Raw genomic sequence first — 25,386 nt, forward strand, 5'->3', positions numbered from 1 at the left:
GACAAGTGGGAATGAGGAAAGTGGGAAATAGCATGGCCACTTAGCAAGACCCTGGGCTCAAGAGTAGGACGTGGGAGAAGTTTGGTTTGCCTTTTAATGCAAAACTCTTAATTCACACTTCAGAAAACAAAGGGTGAACCAAAACACAGATACCATCTGAAATTCACACTTCTCCAAATTTTGCTATGAAGTTCTCTAACCAAATAATAATGTGTATAAAAGGTGTACATTAGAGAACGTGCATTAGTGAAAACAATATACAAAAATGAATAGTATCAAGGAAAATGGCATGCAAAATGTGTATATTAGGAGAAATGCACACTAAAATGCTGACAAATTCTTGTGATATATTTTTTAAATTGACAACAGATGTAGAAATGTGGAGAACTGAATTTAAGACGGGAAGAAGGGGGAACTGAAATGCACCTTCATTGGTCCATCATTACTTGAGAGGGATTCCCTGGATCTGGGGGTTGAGGAAATAATTGTTTTTAACCACATCACTGTCCGTATTGGTGGACAAAAAAGCCAATGTGATATTGTTCTAGCTGAATGGGGCATATCCTTTAAGATGCCCATTTTATACCCCAGAGCTTTGTTTCACAAATATAAGGAAAAGGGATTGAAGAGTAGTGAGATGTCACTGAGGAGGAGAGGAGAGAAGTAATAGATGCTACAGTTTGTACCGAACATTTCATTCTCTTCTTGATTGTGAAAACTCTGTGATGGTGTGCATCTCTCACTTGCTTTTCCTCTCTCTGTTTTTGATTTATATCCCATTATTTTGCCTGTTTGTGCCTTGCAGACATGAATTTTCCCCTGACATCCTCTACACTGCAGCCACATCAAAACGTTTGATAAAATAATAGTGGTGGGGAGGTTTGTATGGCTGCATTTATATTTTCAGGGGATACAGACATCAGTTAAAAACACTTTACAAGATCTGACCCATCATTATTAACAGCATTAATACTGCCACACCCCTCATATTAAGTGCTGTTCACTGGGCAATGCAGGAATTGTTGGTCTCACGGCCTGTGTGAGGCTCTGATGAAAGCTACCAAAGGAACATGACTCAAAACACAGATTCCCGGGAAACACACAGGGGGGCTGTGGGTGGTGCTTCTTCCCTGTGCTGCAGACATGTTCATCCTGGAAACTCTGAGGCAAGCAAATGACTGCCCTCATGACATTTACTAATGAGCACAAGGAAATCAGTTCTGTGGGGTGCATATGGAGTGAGTTGAGCTGGCCAGGACTGAGTCCCTTCCTGTCTTTGAGTTTCACAGCAACAGCTGACAAAGAAATGTCCCATACATTCAATATCTCATAAATGTTACAACATTCAGACCTAGGCTTTTGAAATGCAGGTACGTAAACTTGAGTGAGAGTATATTAAACAAAACACGGTGTCAGTAAGAATCTCGGTGTACATATCAAATCTAACCGACATATATTCTTCACCAGATTGCTCTAATTATTTCTTCTAAAACATTTCCAAATATCCAGAACTGGAAATTTGCTCAGAACTGAAATCTCATATTTGGAAATCCAAACTTTCAAGATGTGAGTTTTGGATCTGAGAAGCAAATTTTCACACACACAATCTACATTTGAATGAAAATTCCTGCCCTCATCCAAAATTTATTTCAGCTCTCATTCAAGGCTATGCTGATTTCAATATGGCCACTCTGTGCAGATGTTTAGAACGGTAGTCAAGTCACTTCAGGCTTGATAATTACTCTTGCAGCTCAGACTAGTATTTTTGTTTGTCTCTATTGAAAAGGATCTGTCCTCATGGTCCAGTTGTACATGTCTAGAGCCCATTCTCTTGTTCCACGCAACTTGGCAGGGGCAGTGAATGCATATGGGATGGGGCCAACTGTCATGGCTCCCACTCCTCTCCATATATTGACTGAACATGTGGACTGGCGTAAGAGGAGAGGGCTGTAGACTTTCACACTCTGAACCTGAAGCACCCTCAGTGTTTGCATATTGCACAAGCTGTATGCACCTGTATAAAGAGGGCACTGTGTGGGGGAGAGTGTGGCTTATTCATCCACATGTTGAATCTGCCTGAAAGGCTGCTGGAATGATGTGCTCCCACAATGCCACACCCCATGCATTCTCTGTCACTGCATCTAAGAGCAGACCAAGCACTGAGGTGCTGCCTCCACAGGAGGGCTCATCTATCTGCTTTACCATTTTGAGCTCACATTCCATCAATTGCTTTTTGTCAAATCCCTTTCATGCATAGAGTTAAAAATGACTTTTCCCCACAATAACTTTCTAAACAACAAATTCAAAAAAGCAAGATGAGCTTTACAAAACTCAGGCATTACATCAAACCAGAGCCTTTAGAGCTCCATTAGTTCCCAAACAAAAGTGTACAGCTTTTCCTGCCAATGCACTTGTCCAACCAATCCCTTGGTGAAAATGCTCAGTGGTTGTGATGGCTAGAATATGTTTCTTTGGTGAGTGTAGATGATTGGCTATTAGTTAAGATTAGGGATAGGTGAGAAATCCACCCACGTCAGATTTCTAACCAGATTTTACAACAGTTTGCATGCTCACTCTGTGTGCAGAGCAAGCATGCTTGCTGTGAACTCAGCAGCTTTTCCACGAAACACTATTTGCTCTGCAGCACAAACCCTCCATGCCACGGAGCACACTTTCCCTTCTCTTGCCTGAGCCCACTCCTACCCAGAAACAGGGACAACTGGAGTCCACAGCAACAGATTCCTCGCAACAGCACAGGTTTACTTCTGCATGCTTACTCCAGGATAGTCCCACTTACCGCAGTGGGACTTAACTTCAGTGTAGCTATGCATAGGCAGTTTCCTGGCTTTTAGTACACTGTTTACCTCACTGATGGGGGGCTGGGATCAAGTCTGGCTCAGAGGAGTTGTGGCTGCTGTTCTTTCCTTCCAGCTGGGTTGAGGGCACATCCTCTCCTCCCTTCTTCTCCCCCTCTTGCTTTTTATGGCAAAGGGGGTTACAACGTTTAAATAGTTACTACTAGAGATTAAAAGGGAAGTCTAAAGAGTCTTGCTTAGTTAAGGCAAGCCTTCCTAGGCTTCCCTGTTAGTCTCTATAGTATTAATCTTTAAAATGTCCTTCTATCTTGTTCCTATTTCCTTCACTTACGTATCGAACTGGGTGAGAGCTGAAGTTAGTGGAAACAAATGGAGGATGGTTGGAACTGCATTCCAGTTCGACAGAATGCTAATGAATTGGGACCAGCAAGCGGAGCCCAACCCTAGTTAAGATGCACCTGCATGCTTGGGTATGGGTTTCAGGAACAGAGTTTGGGAAGCTGAAATGTAGCCAGCGAGGAAGGAAGAAATCTGGGTTTAGCAGCTGACTGGAAGCGGGTGCCTTGAGGGACTCCAAGCATATCCTGTTTGGCTTTGGGGAAATGGATATTGCTTTAAAGACTAGCATAATCAATCAGGGTGCTTCTCTAGTATATGTGCATGTTTTTAAGTAAACAATATCACCAAACTACCAATGGGGCTGCCATCTTTTTGTCTCAAGATGACTCTGGGAATGACACTGCAGCATGATGGTGGCTCTTAGACTCTGATAACAAGACTTTGTATATAAATAAGTGTTCTTATTGTGCTTATGTTGTTGGGTATTTTAATTCAATTGTTTAGATGATTATAATGGGTTGTATCCAACAAAGCATTAAGTTAATATCTTGTCAGTGCAAGGATTTCTGCTTATGCACTGGGGCTTTCCCCCCTCCCCTCACTCTGTGCATGTCCTGCACCCTCCCCAGATCTGCTCCAGAGGTTTGGGAAAACGCCTAGAACATATTTAGAGGGCATGCGGGGGGAGGAGAAGGGGGAAACTCCGGTAGTACAAGTGAAAATCCTTGCACTGACAGGATGCAGACTTAGCGCTATGTCAAATACAACCCACTGTATTCTCATTGTTCTAGTGTTAACTTTCAGTAATTTTAATATGATAGGCATTATATATTAAGAAAATGGTGTATAATTGTAACTGTAGTGGGGATTTTACTTTGAAAGCTGGTATAGCACAGTGATTACATGAATGAACCATTAACAGGGAAGTTACTGGTCCAAATGTAACCTCAGTACGACAATGGAACCAATTACTTGGACAGTGGTGGGGTCTCCCAACACTGGAGGCATTCAAGAGGCAGCTGGACAGCCACCTGTCAGGTATGCCTTAACTTGGATTCCCACATTGAGCAGGGGGTTGGATTTGATAGCCTTATAGACCGTTTCCATCTCTACTATTCCGTGATTCTGTGATTCAGCTGTGAACTCATTGTGGGCTTAGGCAAGCCAATATCTCTCCCCCTGATCTCTTACTTGGGAGTAGAGATGGAATGCTCTGTCAATTTCAGTTCTCTCATTTTTCTGATCTTAAATCTAGTTCTCCACATTTCTGCAGCAACTTCTGATTTTTTTTAAAAAAAATCCTCATGAAAATTCTTCAGCATTTTAGTGTGAATGTCTCTTAATTTCTCCAAATAAATACATTTTGTATGCAGTTTTGATTAATGTACACATTTTTGCAAGCAACTTATCCTATCATGCATTTTTGTACATTATTTTCACTAATATATTCATTTTGTGCACCCTTTCCCCTAATATATGCATTGTTGAACCATTGCTCGGTTGGAGAACTGCATTGCAAAGTTCAGACAAGTGCAAATTTCAAAGGATAACTTTGTTTTGGTTCTCAGATTGTTTCGGAAAGTACACATTTGATAAATTTGGCTTTAAATGCAAACTGAATCAAATTTCTCCCCAATCCCTATTTGGGAGTAATAACACTGATTTATCTTATCTAGGGATAAGAGAGAAATTTGATTTTGTTCACCAATACCAAGAAAAAAATGCAGCTATCCTTCAGTATTCACACTTCTCCACATATTGCGATGCACTTCTCCAACAATGTTTTTTGGGGAAAGTGGACATAAACACATATATATTAGTGAAAATAAGATACCAAAGTGCCTCCAAGAATGTGTATATTAGGCAAAAGGACATCCATAAATATGTATATTAAGAGACATGTACACTAAAATGATGGCAAATTTTTGTGAGGACTTTTTTTCAAAGACAAACTAGTGCTGAAATGTGGTACACTGAATTTTCTATTGGAAAACTCAGAAACTGAGAATAACTGAAATTAGCAGCTTTGTCCATGTCTAATTTAAATAGCTGTTTAATGTAGATGTACTGATATATTTTTGTTTGAATTTCCGGGGGGGGGGAAGGTAGTCATATTAGTCTGTTGCCAGAAAAAAGAAAAGAAAATCCACCAAGAATCTTGAGGCATCTTAAAGGGTAGCAAATTTATTGTGGCATTGTGAACTGCAGTCCACTTCATCATATGAGTGAAGTGTTACCTGATTTTGTATGTGTTTGTGTAAAAGTACATAATTTTGTAATCAAAATGCAGTGATAATTACATGAAAAGTAAACTAAATACATTTTTATAACAGCCAAACAATATCTATCCCCTCCACTCACCAGATTGCTCTTCCACCACAGTCTTACATTCCCACAAAACACCCAGGGTTCATCCACACGGCGATCCCCTTGTAATTTGCATGGTTCACATAATGTTGCAGGCAAGGAGAAGCTATCAGTTTCCCCCTTTAAACCTGTGTTAACCCAATCTGCTGATAATGTGAAATGGAAAAACTGTCTCAGCTGCACTACACTCCTCCGTGTAGACACTTTGCTTCGATGTTTTTTTAGTGGGTGGGCTCTTTTATGCCCCATCGCCCACTCCCTCTGTCACCCGCAAAAGCCGCCGCTGCCTACTTTGCCTTTCACTCACGCATCCCCAAGCACCCCCATGCTCAAGCCGGGAGAGGCGTCCAATTGACAAGAAACAATGAAACTGACCAAAAAACCCACCCCTTCTCCATTAACAGTATCGATACTCCGGAGGGAGTAAACATGTAAAATTGGGGGCAGGACCACAACGGAACAGCAACACTAAATCTTTCCAGAGGAACGCCTGCTTGTGTGAATGGCAAACAGCAGATTGGAAGCTACCATTGAGCAAGAAGTGTGGACCTTGAAAAGTTATTGCAATGGTAAAAGCAGCTTCTTTAGTATGGAGTTAGGCTCCTGTGTAGATAAGCCTGTAGTTACACCATTTTTTTTAATACCAAGCAAAAGCACTTTCTCACTGTAAACCAAACCCTGGTCAAAAAAAGGAAGCACTCACACACCCCTGGCCACCCAGACAAGGGACTCATAGCTGTGACCCCCTTTGGTGTCCCTGTTAAGGCTTCCCCCAAAGTACTGTGCCCTCTAAGTGTCTGCGAAACTGCCCGGATGTAACGAAGTCCCTCAGAGGGTCGGTTTCCTTCTTGGGTCGATGCCAAGCTCCACAGCTAGTTCGTGGCTCCTGATAACAGCTCCAAGTACCTCAAATGGTCAGATGTGCCACCCTTCCCTGACACTGACTTTTCTGCTACCACTCCTGTCTGCTCTTTAATATTTAATTGTAATAAATCAGGAATGCAAATATATCAAAAAGGAAAATATTCTTGTGTGGGGTACTTCATCTGGAAATCCTTTTTCAAATGTTTGACACTCTTTACTAAGATTTTCCCCTTTTTAAATGGAGTCCAGCACCCTAATATATTTTTCCTATGCGGGCTAAGCAAAACATGTCCATAGCCTACTCAGTTCTCCTTTCAGCTGCAGTTTTATTCAGGGTTGAGGGGGAAGATAGTACATTGATCTGTGGGAGAGATGTGGGGTGAGGTATATATATCCCACTTATGCACTCTGGTTTTTAAGCACTAGGTTTGGTTTGGTTTTGTTTTTTTGCCTGGGGGAGTTTTGAGGGAGCGTGCGTCTCTCAGGCACATGGCAGCCCTGACTGGGTAACGGTGCAGAACATAAAGTGTTGTCTATTAGGTAGGGAGACTGGTTAATACAAAGAGTTGTTGGTAATAACAATGTCCTTTCAGCGTTGACAGAGATAAAGCACCTGCGTGTGGTGTCTACCACTGCGTGCAGCGACTGATGGTCGGAGGGAAGCATTGGAGAGCATTTGAATTTCACATCCAGGGAGAGTCGGCCTATCATTAAAAAACCCTAATTTCAGTGTCAGGTGGAGTTCCAGGTAATCGATCATGGTGTCAGTAGACACAGGCTCTTCCTTGCTGCCTCACCTCCAAGTCAGCCTTGGGGTTTCCAATTAAACTTATGGCATGAATCTGGAGGGAAGTAGAAGGGAAGTGGGCTGGGGAGATGCGGAACTGGAAGCATGTGCTCCTGGATTGGTAAGGTAAAAGGGCAAGTAGACAACTGACACAGGTATGGGCATATGAGACATGAAAGCCTTCAAACCTGTACAGAGAAAAGTCACTATATAGCAAAGTTGATATGTAGAAATGAAGGATTCTTATGCTCAAATTATGCTATTCATTACCACATTCTAATAAACTTACTGTACGGCGTTTGGCTAACATGACAGTAGAATTTCAGTCCTCTCTCTGAAGCACTGCCATTGAATTCAGTGGGATTACTCTAAGGAGGGGTACATGAATTTGATAGTTTCAATTGCTTATTTTTCCAACCGTTAAGTATAGTTCTCCACATTTCAGTATTAGTTTTATGATTTATTTATCTTTTTAAAAAATGTCTGCACATAAACCAGCATTTTAATGCATATTTCGCATAACAGACACCTTTTTGCAAGCCATTTCCCCTAATATAATGCATGTTTGTGTTATTTTTACCAGTATATGCATTTTAATGTACACTTTCCCAAAATATATGCACTTTGTACATATTTCTTGGCTGGAGAACTGCATCACAACATGTGGAATTCATTGTGAAGGGTAGATGCATTTTGCTTTGTGTATTGTTGCAGGAAGTGCAAATTAGGTGGGAAACATAACTGATCTCTCCTCCACCCTTACTCTGGAGTAAGTTGTGTAACATTTTAGCCACAGCACGAAAACTTTGTTTACCATTCTTGTCTTGTTCTTCTTATTCCCATTTTAGAGATGGAAAACTGAGGTTAAGTCAAGATCGCTCATAACCAAACCAGGATTACTCCAGTTATCTGGGGTATCTCGGCTGGAATGCTAGAAGGCTCTCTACTGAATGGAACCAAACTAGCTCATGCCAGCCTTACTCTATTCAGCCTCCAAACTGTCTATAACTCATGTGTGTGAGAATTAATATGGTATTGCTGATAGCACATTGAATGTATATCTTCTTAGCCATGAACATTGTAGTATAAACTTGGGCCAGTCATTCTCTCAGCCTACCCTACCTCACAGGGTTCATATGAGTATTAAATTGGGGATGGGGAATGGATGGAGTCCTAAATGCCTTCAGGGATTTTCTGTTTGGTATGACTGGGGTTTCTATTGATTCCCTACTTGGGGAATTGACATGCCACCCTGGGTGTCATCTCGGAGGAGGGGCAGGAAATATATTTAATTAATAACAACAACAACTCCTGAGCAGCCCCTTCCACCCAGCAGAATCCATTCTGGCCACTGGTTTACCATGGAGTTAAGGGCAATGAAGCAAATTGATACAAAATTATTAGAACACAAGTGGCAGAAGAGAGGTGGCAACTCATAATCGAGCCTTTGAATGGAGTTGGTGAATACTTGTCTGCCGCCACCACATCCTTGGAGTGCTGTCCACCTAAGCTTTTCTGGGTGGATCAGGCACGTGACAACTTGGCCCTCACAGTGATATGAAGAAACCTTCAGAGCTCATATTTGCTAAGCACTCTGAAGATCTAGTTGATAGCATTTGGATGCCACAAATTATGCAGAAGAGCCTGGGGAACTGTCCAGAGTACCACCTTGTTCTGTTTTGTTTCAGTTGTAAGCTGCTTTCTTCCCTTTGTCTCCCCCCTCTCCAGTTGTCACTGCTACAGGAAGCACAAGGAAGAAGCCTGCATTCTCATGTGTCCTACAGCAACACGGGGGGGGGGACACAAAGGACAGAAAGAAGTTTCTCTCTCCTTTCATTCCCTCACCCTGCTGCTGCCAACGCTGCCTTTCCCAAGCACCTGCCAGCCAGCTGGCTGTTGGCTGCTTGGGAACCCTGAGGGCCAATAAACTGAAGCTGAATCCTGACAAAAATGAAGGTGCTTTTGGTTTGTCTGCCCATTGAGGTGGTCCTCAACCTGTTCTGGATGGCACTGCATGCCCCTTTAAAGATCAGATTCATGATCTGGGGGTACACATAGATCCAACTATGACATTTGAGGCTCAAGAGGTCTCAGTAGCAGAGAGAGCCTTCCACCAGCTAAGATGGGTGTACCAACTGTGGCCATTCCTAGGCAGAGATAACCTGGCTGTGTCCAGGGTTATCAATGCACTGGTAACATCCCGTTTAGATTGCCACAATACATTGTATGCCCTTGAAGATAAATTGGAAATGGCAGTTAGTTTAAAACAAAGTGGAAACAGCCTTCGGAACCATATTTCACCTGTACTGAAACATCTTCACTGGCTCCCAGTCTGCTTCCAAGCTCAGTTCAAGTGTTAGTCCTTCCTTTTTAAAGTCATACACAGCTCAGGACCCAGAAATCTATTGTGCTGCCCTTGCTCATAACAGTCTGCTCAATTACAAAGATTTTAGGCTATCCTCTGGATGTCCTCACTTTCTGAGGTGAAGGTGGTGACTGGGAGAGAGCTTTTGACTGTGGCACCCTACCTTCTGAATGCCCTCCCCAGCAAGGCTCATGGTGCCTCTGAAGTTGTCACTTTGGCACTAGGCAGAAATCTCTTCATTTTCCCAGTCTTAAAAAAAAAATGGTTAAGCCACTGTGGGCACTTGTAATTTACTCTTTTTATGATTTATTATGCTTTATCTACTGCTCAGTTTGCCATTTGAGGGTGCTTCCAGATGGGCCTTTGATCGCAAACAGCTCACGGATCAATTTTTTCCTGTATGCCTGTTTGGTACACATTCCTGATTTTTCTGCCACTTCCTGTCCACAGTAGTAGGTGGAGGCTGAGAGAATATACCTGGGCTCTTCTTTTCTGTCCCTCCCTTCAGTCACTCTTTCCCCACTCTCTCCTGCCTTTTTCCTTTCTGTGCCTGCACCTTTAAATCCTCAGGAAGCGTGCAAGAGCAAATGTTACCAGCCTTCTTTGTCATGTTTCACCATGGGCAAAACTGACCTTGTGTGTGCATGTACGTGTGTCTTGGAGATAATTTCCAAGAGATACATTTTTGGGCACACTTTGGTTGGTTGGAAAGCTGCGCCACAAAATTCAGAGAAGAGCAAATTTCTAAAGATAGCTGTGTTTCAGTTCATATGGTGTTTCAAAAACTGTGAATTGGGTAGGTTCACATTAAAATCTAAACCAAACCAAATCTCTTTCCCTTCCTTACATATTTAACTGGGCATATCAGATTCTCTGACAGTGACTTCAGATTTTTTTTTCATCTTGAAAATGAGGTCAGCGGAATAATTTCCTGTTAAGTTCATAGCCTGAAGGAATTTTGTTATTCTGTTACATAAGGACATAAGAAGAGCCTGTTGTATCAGGCCAGTGGCCCATCTAGTCCAGCATCCTATTCTCACCGGCACCAACCAGATTCCTGTGGGAAGCCTGCAAGCAGGATTTGAGTGCAAGAGCCCTCTCCCCTTCTGCAGTTTCCAGCAACTGGTATTTGTAAGCATACCGCTTCTGACTATGGAGACAGAGCACAGCCATCATGATAGCCATGGATAGCCTTGAATTTGTCTCATCCTCTTTTAACACTGTCCAAGTTGGTGGCCATCACTGCCTCTTGTGGGAGTGAATTCCATAGTTTAACTATGTGCTGTGTGGAGAAGAGCAACTGGAAATTGCTTGTCAGCCTACAGGAAATTAAATGAACGAAGGGAGGAGGAGGGAGTGGACATGGAGAGGGGAACGATTGACACACCCACGTAAAAGCATCAGAGCAAAGTGTCTGCAAGCACTAGAGAAAGGGAGTGAAGACTTTTTCCCTTCCCTTTTAGTATTAGTAGGATTGGGTTAGTACGGATTTACAGGGGGGAAACTGCCTGATAGCTTCTGTTTGCCGGTAACGTCATGTGAACCATGCAAACTTAAACGAGATGTGAGTAGCACCAAACACATTGTAAACCATTGTTGAGCCCAGTATTCCAAATGCAGCTATACCATAGATTTGTGCAACAGCATTATGACTTTGGCAGTTTTGTTTTCAATACCTTTCCTAATGATCCCTAGCATGGAATTTGCCTTTCTCACTGCTGCCACTCACTGGGTTGACATCTTCATTGAGATATCCACTACAACCCCAATTCTAAGAGAGTATTAAGGTGTTTTAGGGTACATTCCTATACCCATTTACTTGGAAGTAAGCCTCAATGAAATCAAGGGGACCCACTTCTCAGTAGACACATACATGATTGCACTGTTAAAAATATCATATGGTTAAGCCAGGGTTGTATGCCTTTGTGCAGCCTTGAAAACGTGGTGCCCTCCAAACATTATTGGACTACAGCTCCTATCATACCTGACCATTGGGCATACTGGTTGGGGCTGACGGGAATCCCAGAACAATTTGAGGACACCAGGTGGGGAAGCCTTAGTATCTAAGGTTTTGATTCTATAAAACATTTCCCCCTGTGCCTTTTTCCCCCCTCTTTGTCTGTTAAGGGTTCTTTTGTTGTGTTTGTGTGTGTAATATATACACATGAATTGTGTTTTTATGAGAATGTTGAAGTTTTATATGAATTTTTAATGGCATAATGTATTTATGTTTAATGTCAGTCTCTTGGAGACCTTGGTAACAGCCAACTAATAATTCCTAGTAGCAGTAGCAGTAGTAGCAGTAGTAATTCCCTGAATGTTAGCTTGTTGCTGGCATTTTGATTCTGCTTGGCTCTTATTTATCCTTTGCCCAGTCTTTCTGCCTGCCTTTGTTTTCTCTCAGTTCTTTTCTATCCTTCCCAATCCATCCCAGTTCCTTCTTCAGTATAAAAATTAAATAAAAGTTTGTTGTCTCTTGTCTTAGTCACTTATATAATTGTCTTCAGCTAAAATAGTTACTTAGGCAGTGTCATTTCCTTTTCCCCACCCCAATTTTGGCCATAGAGTTAGGCTTTACATTTTCCAGCTGCAGCCTATCTCCGTTCGTCCATCCTTCCATTCATAACCAGCCTACCTCTTTGTGTTTCTATACTTTTCCATCCTTCCCAGGCCACACTGTTTTTTCTTTTTTATTTCATTGTGTTGTGTTCTATCTTAATAGTTATTTATAATTATAAGTTACTTATACTTATGTCTTCAGTTCTTAATTATTTAGGTAGTATCACTGCCTTCTCTCTCTCTCCCCACCCCCCAATTCTGGCCATAGCATTTTCCTAGTTATGGCTATTTTGAAAAAAAAAATTTTTTTTGAAAAATAGAAAAAAAACTGGATCTATGTGTCTGAAATTTGGCAGGGTTAATCCCCTCTTGGGGGGGGGGATACTGTGTCTGCAGATTTTCACGCACCTATGTGGAAAAAAAATTATGATCATTTTGGTCATTCAGGGCAAGTCAAAAGGAGGAACAAATCTTCAGTTTACCAAACATTGCTTTGGATTCAGACAAGCCTTCCTCCAAACCAATCTGAAGTGAATAGGGACCCGATCCAAAGCAAGGCCCCAAAGTGAATTGGGTGTGGTGGTGGTCTTCAATAGTGCTAATAAGAATACTGTCTACAATTGGTTCACAATTCAACCCAATCCAGGCTCAATACACAGCTCCTATAAGGGAGAGCGTACAGTGCAGAACAACGTTATAGATCCCTCCCAGATCAGAATGTAAAGACCTCCGAAAGAATCTCTCCAAACTGGATAAATGGGGAAAAAAAGAAAGAAAAAGCAAATGAGATTAAATGTAAGTCATGATGGGCAAGCTCCCCCTGGCTCACATCAGAGTAGCTCAGTAATGAACCTGGCTATTCCCCCCCCCCAAATGGAAAATAGCTTGGTTACATACTAGAGCGACTTGGATCCTCTAGATTTTCTGAGGACCTGACTATGAGAAAACCTGAGGTGGGATCAAAAAGCCCACATCTGTGAAGGATCCTCTTTTCTAAGGGTCTCCTGGGGGGTCTCATTCACTGGTTTTCTTGGGGGAAGCCTTAAAAGCAGGGTTTAATCGAAGAATTCTTGGATTCATCCCCCAACAATTATCTATGTCTATTGTGTCCTTTAGTGGGTTTTGAAACCTATAGAATAAACAGATGAGATCAAAGGCAAACCACAGGGTGCTGTACAAAATTAAAAATGGATGAAGATGTAGTAGTACACTTGAAGCAAAATAGTTGGCAAAAATGATTAACTCCCCAAGCTAGGGTTACCAAGCCTAAAAACTGAGATTACTCTTTTAAGAGTTGCATCAGAATGCTGCTGTGATAGGCAACCCTCTACTTTCATAAGATGGTGCAATATGAGGGTTCCCCTAGGTGACTTGAAAGCGTCCTCTCCATTATGTGCTACTTGAGCTGACAGCGATATGGAGACTCAGCATTTTTCATCAGGTTCACCTTCCACTTTCACCTTAATCTAGCCACCAATTCATCTGGAGCTGGCTTAGTTGATGAAAGATGTGTGGAAATTGTCCATGTACCACTGAATGTGACATCACTCAAATATTTTGTCAAAGTGATCCTGCTCATACATTTCATGGTGATCACAATGCTACCCATCTAACACTCTTCTGATACTAACACTATTGTTTTGTGACTGCTTAGCCCCTCTGCATATCTTGCTGCTAGCCTAGGGCAATTAGCTAGGGTGTAGTACAAACATAATAGAAAGCCAGCCTCTGCCGGGAACACACTGTTCCATCACCTGCTGCCTGTGGATGTGCTTCATGGTCACAGCTATTCTGCTCTACTCCTAGTCAACTGAAAGGAGGAGACCTATAATCTGCCTGCCTTCCATCCGCTCCCTCTGGGTTTGTTTGTTTTGGCTATATATTCCTTGAACCAAATAGAGAGAAATATTTATTTTTAGAAGCTGCCAATGTTCTGCCTGTGCATCACATAGCCTTTCCAGGGCTCCAGGCTCTATCCAGGCACATCAGAGTCTGATGCTGGGCCCTAGCCTAGCATGCTCACAGATTCCACGAGTGCTCATGGCCTAACGCCCTTTTCAAACACAGAAGGAAACAGGTGGTGTGTGCACTAACAGCTCCTGCATGGCAGCAGCATAAAGCGGCTTGGCTGAGCAGACCTGGTATAAAGGGGAGGAACCAGGCCCCCTGCCATGACCCAGTCCAAGGGGCAATGTTCAGTGCTCTCCAGCACTGGGTGCTGATCCCAGGGAGCCTGAACTGGAGAACCCACCTTCTAGGTGTGGCCCTCACCCATTGTACTCCAACTAACAGTAGAAAGAGAAATATCCCTTTCTCCTGTTCATCTTTCCTCTATGGTGAAAGTCTTTCCTTTGCGTTTTCTGACAAAGGAAAATGATACACATGCCATTTTCTTTGTCTTGTTAAATTGTTTTGTTTATGTTTTCTACCCTGGGCTCCTTCAGGAGGGACAGCATAACAATAATAATAATCAGTATTAATAATATTGTGTATTGACTCCAGTTTTTGCAACTGATTTTCCTGAATTATTTCGTGAGAGATGAACACAAAGGAATTTTTTATTTTTTATTTTTAAAAAGGGGTCGAGGTCCACTCAGCCTTCCGTCCATCCGTGGTCGGTAAAATGAGTACCCGGCATACGCTGGGGGGTAAAGAAAGGCCAGGGAAGGAACTGGCAATCCCACCCCATATATACGGTCTGCCTAGTAAACGTCGCAAGACATCACCCTAAGAGTCGGAAACGACTCGCACTACAAGTGACACCTTCATTTTTTAAAAAAACATGCCTAATGAACATAAAGGAATATTCTATTTTATTTGTTAAAAAAAACTGGCCAAGCAAAGGCACCTTGGGGAATGCAACATGGGATAAGCTGGTTTTCAAAAAAGGAAAGTTTTTTCTAGGCTCCTAGGAATGTCAGCACTAGTCACTTCAAGACAGTATAAGCCCCCCAGAACATGTGGGTGGCTAGATTTGGGGACTTCAGCTGTGCAGGGCCTAATTAAAGGAGAGAGGAAACACTGCCTCTCAGGTGATTAGTATAAGGAGGAAGCTGAGAAAGGTAGAGACACCTGAGTACACAGAGGAAAAGCCTGTTCAAAACATTTTGTTGGCCTGAGCAGCTGCACTTAACATCCAGGTGCTGCTACTCAAGATAACTTGTAATAATGCAGAATGTTGTGGGGCACAACAGGTTTGTGGGCACCCCTAATGAAGTTTCTTCCCCAAATAACCACCTTAGTTACCTATGCAGTTAGGGCAACATCAGGGGCTGTAAAGGCCAATAACTTGGGCTTTTAAATCCTTTTAACTTTAAACTCCCTGGTGGTAGGTCACCTGGGAAGGTTACAGATGCGGGGGGGGGGCTTGAGGCCATGTGACAAAATGTTGCAAGGTCATGAAGCTGGACTGAGCCAAAATGGAAGGGCCATTTCAGAGAATATTTCACCCCCACCCTTATAAAAGGGGGTGTCTCATTTGGGGAACTTTATCATGCACACACAAAATGGCAAAAATGTTTATCTCCTTGAAAGTAGCTGTTGCCAGGTACAGCATTTCCCAAGGCAAAAGGAGGGTTTGTCATTTCACAATCAAGATGCCCCCCTCCCTTTGGGGAGTGTTTCTTTTACAGAGAAAATTCTAAAAGAGCCCTGGGCTCCTACTGAGAGGAAGGGCAGGATATAAATCTAATAATGAATAAATAAATAAATAAACTTTGCCCACTCCAGATTGGTATAATTTCCTGCAAAATACGTGCCTCACAAAAATTGGTATCATCAAGTGACATAGTTATGTGGACAGCACCTCCCCAGAGCAGTTTCTGGCTTCTCTTTTATCCTGCTCCATAATTCTAATTCTGAACATGTCCTTTCCTTATTTGTAGGAGTTTTCCAACTGTTTCCTTGAGCTCTCTTAATTCAGGAAGAAAGCTTGTTGCACCTCCCTAAGTGTAAGTAAAACAAACAAAAGACAGCTCTCTTAGTTTAGGAAGATTGTCTCAAAGCAAGCTAACCAAAAGGGGGGAAATGGAGAAGACCATAGAAATCTACAGCAGCTTTATGGTTCAGAGGAGCCCAAAGAGAGCCCAAGGACCATGAAATTTAGGCTGTTGCCTTGTTGCCCCCCAGCAGTATCAATCAACACAAGTGTGAGGGTTGGGGTGGGGAGATACACCTACCCACACAGCTTCTCACATTACACTGATTAGGAAGGAAAGGGTGAGGGGTTAATGTATCACCACATCAGTCAGTCAGGAGGATATGCCCAAGATGAAATTGTTCCTTGCCTGACAGCAAGGCTACCCATCTTAGTACTTTGATCCTCTTGTGCCTGCAAATATGGGCCATGCTGTAATTTTGGGATGTGATGCCCATAGCCCCATTTATTTTTTAATCTTTTGTGTGCCACTTTGAAGCCCTATTGGCAAAAAAGTAGCATAAAACTAATTTTTAACTTTCCCATTGTTCCCAACACTGACATGAGCAGTCCCAGCTAACATAATTCCAGGTCTATCCACACACATTCTGAGGTGGTATCCTACCCCTCGCATGAAGACTATACCAATCTGTGTTCCCCAAAGAGACAAGCCACTCAATTTGCCTGAAGGGGTTCATAGAATCATAGAGTTGGAAGGGGCCTATAAGGCCATCGAGTCCAAACCCCTGCTCAGTACAGGAATCCAAATGCAGGCTTACTGATATGCTGCCCACTTTGGTCACTCCAGCTCTCTAATCACAGCACTCTGCCATTTTGATGAGTCTATTTTGGGAGCTCTGGACACAGAAGGATGTTTTCCTCAGGACTGGTGGCTTTATGACCATTCCAGAACTTATGGGTGCTTGGTCCTTCTGTAACTCAGTTTCCCTTGTTAATACAGGACAAGGAGACCAGTGAGGCACAACAGACTGCAGCTATGTAGAATGTGCATTGCTCTACTGATGAGTTAATGCAAGCCAGATAAAACAGATGGATTCTTCTTATTATGGGCAAAAAATTGATTCCACCTTGGTTAATAAGCTTTGATGGCTGATACCTAGGGTGCTTTTTCCTTTGGTCACTGAAACCCACCACTGTTTCTGGTGCTCTTCACAGATGAGATAATCTTAACCCTTCCACATGATAGTGAGCTTTCTAATAGCTGAGCACCTACAAAATCACAGTGTGCATAAGCTGTTCCCTCCACTACACTCTGTTTCCTTTGCTTAATACACGTTCAGTGCCTCCAGTGGCCGATCGGTGTATCATGCAATTAGCTAAATGCATGTGATGAACATAAACTGCACTATCACAATCACCTTGTAAGGCATGTCACTTTTATTACTCACATTTTACTGATGAGGAACTGAGGCCATGATTCTTTCCAAACAATCAGTTTATGTCCGGCAAACGCAGAATTTTAGCTTGTCTGCTGCATGGCATCCAGGTGTCTTCTGTAAAGAAAGAGCTTCCAGTTTATGGATATTCTAGGCAAATGCCATTTTTTAAAATTCATACTTATAGAGAATATAGCTATCCAAGTTACAGATAAATTCGTGAGGTTGCAAAACTTCTGTTGCTCACATCTTTTAAAACACAAAAAGAAAGCATTTAAACTACCTGTGGCATACTTCTTGATTATTTTTGTAGGGAAGATCAATCCAGTTAACAAACAGTTTAATGTTAATTGGAGTTCAATTAATATTAGCCAAAACACAAAATATTATTTAGAGAAGCTTACAAGTGTTATGTTGGTCGCTACGGAATTACCTGTTTTCATCGTCACACATGCCTCTAGCTGTGTGTGTAAATTGGAGTGGTTTCAAAAACTAAATAAATCACTGGATCCCCTTTATACTTATGCATCCAGATCTTATGCACATTTACTTAGAGGTGAGCCCACTGAGTTCAATGGGGCTCGCTCCCAAGTAGGTGTGCACAGGACTAGAGTCTCAAAAGACATACCTTTTGCTTTGATTGACTTCGTACTCTTGGTACACATGGCTAGTGGCAAATTGCAAGGCTAAATCATCAGCTTTTCACCACCACCACTCCATGTCAAACACCATCTGTAAAGTGCTACTTTTCAAACTTTTAGAACAGTTAAAATAATTCTAAGAGGTTGCCTAAATGTTTTGACGTAAATTCTTTTTCCTTGCAATGCCAAGTTTCAGCATCAAGGTCTATTTATGTTTTTATTTATTTATTTGCAATTTTTGTTCTCTTAGAAGTACAAATTACCAAGCAGCTGACCCTATAAAAGGCTTTCCTTAGAATTTCTTACCAGTAAGGTAAGTGGGGAGCACAAAACAATGGAAATGCATATTATCTATATTCTGTTTGAGTTTATCTTTTTGACACATCCTTCCCACCCCACTCCTATAACTCTTTCAGCAGGAACCGGGAACCTGTGGCCCTCTAAATGTTGTTGGAGTCCAACTCCCCTCAGCTCCAACCAGCATAGCGAATAATCAGGAATGATGGGAATTGTAGTCTTAACATCTGGAGGACCACAAGTTCCCCATCTCTGTTATACAGAATGTGCTCCAATTTTGGCATCAACGCATCATTTCCCCACCTCCCAAAATGTTTTTTCTCTAGGCCCACACAATTTCAGAGGCATTCCTTAGAACCTGGAGGAGTAGAATCAAAAGAATATTTCCAGAATTCAAGGTCACCATTTGTGTCCATTCATACATTTCTTTTTTGCAACGCAGATGTTTTCTCCAATTACATATGAGAGAAAATGCACCACCTGGGCACACCCAAAGGAAAGTTACGCATCTGATTTGCAGATTGAATAACTGTTGAGGGCAGGTATAAGTATAGATGTTACTTACATTTAATTTTTCAGAATATATATTTGAACTGCTTGAACCAGAGACTGTAAGATGGTGACATATACTAAAAGAGAGGGACTAAATATAGCTCCCCTTCCTTTGAATTTGATTTTCTTTCAAGAACTTCCTGGAGGATTCTGTTCAAGCAAATGAGCCAAGCCACAAACTGTACATGAAGGCAAACATCTGCAGGGTCATTAGTCTGAAAGTGCTAATATTTCCATCTTGATGTGTTTGTTTCTGACAGAAAACAAGCAGTCTTTGGATCCATTGTGCAGCACGCTGTCTGTCTGAATTAGACATTTATTGCATTTTCATAGGTCTTCAGATGTTGGAATGCGCAGTCAAAAGCAGGCCTCAGCATACATGATGGACATCTCTTCTGACCATGTCATGAACTAAAGTGAGATTGGCGTGGGATTTTTCTACCCAAGAAAGCAATGTGTGTGTTTCCCACCATTTTAAAACATACACTAGGGCCCCACTCATACGGTGGGTTACATTCCGGACCCCCGCTGAAAAGCGGAACTCATTGAATAGAATGGCGTGCAACGCCTGAAAACTGCCGTAAAAGCGGAACAAGCGCCGTATGAGTGGGGGTTTAGTCTAATTGCGTCTAATTGAGACTGCTGCATTAGCGAAGCGCCATAAAGCGGGGCCCTACTGTACTGTTGTATGAGTTGCCTATGTTAGTGGGTGCTGACAGCAGCAAAAACCTTTCCAGCAAAAAGACAGATACAGTGGACAGGTTTCCCTTTCTACTCTGCAAGAGTTAAAAGAACCAGCATGGAAATCCAACAGTAGGATCCACAGGGATGGGGAATGGAGTGGAATCATCTGACATCCCTCTCCTTCCTTCTTGCCGCTGCAGTAAGACATACAATGCTGGGGTGGATACCCAGCCAGCTGCAGCATTTAGAATGCACTAGCAGTTTCCCTATGGGGGACTAATGCTCACTCGGAAGGTTAATAAAACAAAAACAATGGCATTTCTAAAAAGTTTACAAAATGATGTAGAGCAAGCTGTGTGAAACTTGTAACTATGTTGTACCTGTTATCCAGTCAGTTTATTTAAAAGTAAACCATTTTTGAAACAGCATTAAGCAGGGGCATTGGACAGCTGCCACAGACTGCTGAAGCTGGGGAGCAGTCGTGAGGTGTTGGTGGACAGAGCGTTCTGTGCCATACGGCCTGCCCTGCACCCCCCAAGCTCGATCCTCTGGTGCAATGGAGGCCCCTTCTGCACTATACATTTAAAGCAGTATTCCACCACTTTAAACAGCCAGGGCCTCCCCCATAGAATCTGGAGAACTGTGGTTTATTATGGGTGTTGAGAGTTGTTAGGAGACTCCTATTCCCCTTACAGCGCTACAATTCCCAGAGTTTCCTGGGAAGAGGGACTGACTGTTTAACCACTCTGGGATTTGAGGCATTGTGAGGAGCATTGGGGAGGGGGGACTCCTAACAACTCTCAGCACCCTTAACAAACAACAATTCTCAGGATGCTTTGGGGGAAGCCACAGCTATTTAAAGTGGCATAATGCTGCTTTAAATGTACAGTGCAGAAGGGCTCGATGTCTCATCTCTACCTTTGAGGTAGATTTCAGCTGCCAGTCTGCTCAACTTCTGTATGTAAAATGAGGGAGAGATCTTGTCCTTTATCCCTTGGGCCGGCTCTGACATTAACATTAGTAATTATAGTACTTTCACAGGAGGAATAGCATTTCCTCAACAACAAAATTGCACAGCTTGATATTCAATGCTGGGAAACTGCAATATTCCCATAAAAGAAGTGGGTAAACATCTGGATCCCCCAAATGATCTGAATGCAGAAGCCCACTGGTGTGTATATCACACTACAGCGAAACGGAGCTATGTCACATTCAAGTGACTAATTCTGCATCATGCATTAGTAATAACTGAACTGGAGCTGGTATCTCATGGCATGCACATTTTATGGCAGAATATCCTGGGAATTATCATTTACTTGGCTGCATTTCCTGCACAATACTATGGAATCCAGGATATTTGGAGTGTGAAGCAGCCAAGACTTTTTTCAGCAACTATTTTTATTTTTCCTCTCAGATTTGGGAGGCTGACACCATAAAAATCTACCTAAGTTAGCCCAACTTTGTTCTCTTTTATACCCTGCCTTTCCTCCACAATGCTCAATATAAACCACGCCCCATTTTATCCATATAACCCTGTGAGGTACATTAGGCTGAGATATGAACTATCTTGAAGGCAGTGGCATCAACTCCTTTGTAAATTATGTAAGAGTTGTACCTCAACTCGATTTCTATGTTTATTCTCACCTTCCTCACAGTTCTCACCTACTCTTTCCAACTGGCTGTTATTTTACTGGTCCATTGTCAAGCAGTAAAAAGAAATCAGGAAAATATCAGAGTGGGCCTGAGAAAAGTGGTGGCAGTTCTTTCTTAACCCCTGTTGGTTTTGATCCCAGTGCTAAGCCATCCAAGCTCTGTCCCTGACCTTCTAGCTTCTGCCAATCTTTGCTTCCATCTCACTGACTTCTCTCCTGGATCTGGACCTGATCCTCCAGCTCTGCCCATGAGGTTTTACCAAGTTCCACCCCTGGCCTGTTAGGTGCTGGGCCACAGCTCTGCCCAAGGAACTATGAATTCAAACATTGGCAACTCTAGCTTCATTCCCTCCCCACCCCGCATTTAGCAGCTCCACGAGTCAGGCAGTGCCAGGCTAGTCTGGTTTGCACTGCTGGACATAGTTTCCTAAGCAGGCCATTGGGCTGGTGGGAAACAGGGAAGTCACAACAGCCAGCTGGGCTTCACTGACAAGAGCTCACCAATGGCCCTCTCAACATAGGACGATGTCTTACACAGAGTCAGACAGTCAGTCGATCTAGTTCAATGTTTTCTCCACTGACTTGCAGTGGCTCTCTGGAGTTTCAGACTGGGTTTTTTCCCAGTCCATTGGTTTTTTGAAACTGGAACCTCCTGCATGCAAAGTAAATGCTCTACCGTCAAGCAATGGCTGTTCCCAAATGCACTCTGCTTCCACATAGACCCCCCCCTCCTCAGGGCTGCCTCTAACAATGAGCCAGGTGTACAAGCAGCTGAGAGCTACTGGTCTACACTCTGCACCACCTTCTTTCTGGAGAATCCACCCCTGCATAGCCAATTTAGCTCAGATGTTTGTCCAGCTAAGCAGGGCTGAACAGGGAGCCACTATTCCCTTGCTGAGCTGCGCTGGGCCGAGTTGCTGCCTGTTTGGCACACAATGTGTATTTTATCTAGCTCCTGGGCAAAGCTGTTGGAGGGGAGGCTCCTGCTTGCTTGCCTGCCTGCCTTCCCCACCCTGTGCTCCCCTCCCAATGGCCCTTAGCACAAAGCAAAGCATGCTGTTGGCTGGAGAGGCTCTGTACTGCGTGCCATGTTGTGACAGATGATTGACTCGAAACAATATCTAAGGCGATCAGGATAAAGTACCGACCATTTCAAGGCTCAGCAGAATTCAAATTCTAATTAGACTTCTCACCACATTCCAAATAAAAATTGTTCCCCTGATATCCTTTTTGCCTATCAGGTGTCTCTCCCTGATCGCTGGAACAAAACGCATAAAGAAAGTGATTAAAGCCATAACAAAGGCATAAAATTGAAATTATTGCTGGCATCACATCTGGGAGTAGAAAGTGTCACCACACACATCCCTCCCTGCCCCCTCCCCCCACTCACCGGCTGGAGCTCCCCTCTCTACACACACACAAAGCATTGCAACTCTTGGCCAGAGAACTGGGAGAACACTCTAGCTGCCCTCCGATGCCCCATTCTGGGCTTCTTTCTCTCCCCCATGACCTGCATGTACCAGCATGGCTATATATTTATTAGGAGAAGTGCTTGTTTGTCTTTTTATAACACTTCCAATTTTGCAAGTTTTTCCCATCTTCATAATTTCCATCATTCTCTACATCCCTGTGAAATAGGTTATTATTTTATATGTGGCTAGGGTACTGCAGGTATTTCCCACAATATCATCAAGTGAATCCATGACTGGAGCAGGATGATTCTTCCAGATGGTAGTCCAGCATTCTACCCAGGGGGTGTATTTCACCTGCAAACTCAGCTCTGCTACGCTCTTTGATTCTTCTCAATGCACATGGTGCCTGATGATGACCTCATGAGGAGTCATATAATCCCTAACACCATTGTCACCTGAAGGAGTAACGTAGCTTCCTCAATAAAGCACACTCATTGAATTTGGCTCTGGGCATCTTCATAAGCAAACACAGTGCAAAGATATCAGCAAAATATGCATGAACATGAACAGAAAAATGCCAAAGCATTCAATCTGAAAAGAATCTTCACAAATATTCAAAATACAACAAAGTGTCCAATTTTGTCATTCAAATCTGAGAAATTCAAACTCACATCTTAAAGGCAATTTTTATCTCAAAATTTGAATGCTTTAGTGTACAGGTCTACTCAGAAATAAGTTCCACTGAGTTCAGTGGCTCTTACTCCCTGGTAAATTGATGCAAGATTGCAGCCTCAGACTTGTTGGCACCTCTTGACTGTTTAGCTTTTGGGAGGCTTTTAATATGAAATCTCACAAACATCAAATTTCTATTGCATGTAACCTATCAAATGCTGCTAGCTACAAATATACCATTACCTGTTAACCATCAAATACTGTCAAACAACTGGTATCATATATTTAAATTACATCTCATTTGATGTCAAATATGGATACAAAATGTTTGGTGAATATTCAGCAAATAGCTAGAGAATATTTGGAAAATATTCAACTTCAAGATATTTTGGTATTGTAGGGAGAAAATTCATTTCAAACCTACAAAACCTAAACTGTCATATTGCAGATAATAAACTCAGTCATTTGTATCATTTGTATAGTAGATCTTGAAGATCTTTGTACACAAATGCAATAATGTGAAACTCATCTAAGTCTGCCACTTTCCATCTAGGAAGCAATGCTCATTTCTTTAAGAGCTCCAGGGCTGGGAAATATTTTGAGTATGTGGGGCTCTTTGAGCAACATGCTCAAGTATCACATGCAGAGAACTTGGTGCGTGGCCATTTTTCTAATTTTTGTATCTTTAAACACATGAACCTGGTACCCTGGCAGTTATCAATGTTGGCCCACCCTTTCCCCAAGAAGCTCCAGGCAGCAGACATTCTTCCCCATTATACTCACTAGTCTCTGAGGTACATTAGGTTGAGTGCTTCATGGTCTCGCTGGTCTTAGGCCAACATGGCAAATCCATGTCCTGTTTTTGGTTTCACTATAACAAGGCAGAAAAAGCTGGATCTTCCTTGCATTGCTGCATGTCTGGACAACCCTGCCCAGAGAGGAACAGCATCATGCCTGCTGTCATCACCCTTGAATCTCCCCATATTCATTGTTCCCTTGTGAACAGAGCCCATTTTGTGTACTTCTTGTTGTCCATGTATACATTGTCTGCACTTCTCAGTATCCCAGGTTGCATGCACAAAGTCCATGCATGTTCAAGTCAAGGATAGGCACAGTAAGCATGACCCTAGATTCAGAGTCGAAAGTGCTAGCCTTTACACCATGTACCTTAACAGTGAGTATGATCCTTCTTTTTTATGTATTTGTATATGCTTCCAAAAGACGTGACGACACTATTGTGGTCCAGTAGAAATAGCGTCCGTTTAGATCATTTGGATCATTTCTGGACTTCTGTGGTCTTGACCAGCCACTCACTTCCAGATAACATTACCCATCCGTGAAATGGGATTAACAGTAAACTAGAGCCTTTATGCTAGATACTTTATGTGAAGATGACACAGAGGGAAATGTGCCTTGCGTCTTCAGGATATGACAGTCTTCTAAGCTCAATAAATGGTTGAAGGTAGAAGGTCCCTTAATGAAAACACAGCCCCCTGACCCCACCACCACCATTTTACCTGTATTGTGGTCTATCAACTGTAGCTGGGGGGCATCACAAAAGATAACAGGCCTTGGGCTTTGTGGCCCCCATCATTTGAGCACAGCTGGAAATAATGCAAGCCTACATTATCTATGTCCACTAACTGCTCAATGTGCAAAACATAAAGCAGGTGTATGAGAGTAAGAATAAGCATCAACCTGAATTCCTTTAGACCACTATCCACATTTTCAAAATATATGCACACATACACCATAAATATCTGAAGACTAACAAGGCTCATGCTACACACAGACACACATCGTGTTCCTGTATTCACCTCTAGCTGTGTGACTCATACACAGGCTCCTTCTGTCCCCTGATGTGAGAGGACATAAATGCATTTATCTCATAGGGTTGATCCCAGTTCCCACTTATGACTTATGCATGCAATGCACTGTTGCAAAATTTCCCCAGGATAAAGTAATTTTATTCCATGCCAATTGCCCCCTTGTTACATGAAGGTTACAATCCTATACCCACTTATCTAGGAGCAAACCCACTGAACTCAGTGGGACTTATTTCTGGA

General features: G+C 42.5%; 1 long non-coding RNA gene across 1 annotated transcript in view; it reads right to left on the reverse strand.

Moving 5' to 3' along the window:
• Positions 1-25,386, reverse strand: part of LOC133388305 (uncharacterized) — a 63,074-nt gene that overhangs the window by 10,501 nt on the left and 27,187 nt on the right. Inside the window, exon 2 of the long non-coding RNA XR_009763728.1 lies at positions 17,423-17,527. This is a non-coding gene — a long non-coding RNA (uncharacterized LOC133388305). The remainder of the gene's footprint in view (positions 1-17,422; positions 17,528-25,386) is intronic.

This window comes from Rhineura floridana, chromosome 7 (genome assembly GCF_030035675.1).
Source record: "Rhineura floridana isolate rRhiFlo1 chromosome 7, rRhiFlo1.hap2, whole genome shotgun sequence".
Lineage (NCBI taxonomy): Eukaryota > Metazoa > Chordata > Lepidosauria > Squamata > Rhineuridae > Rhineura > Rhineura floridana.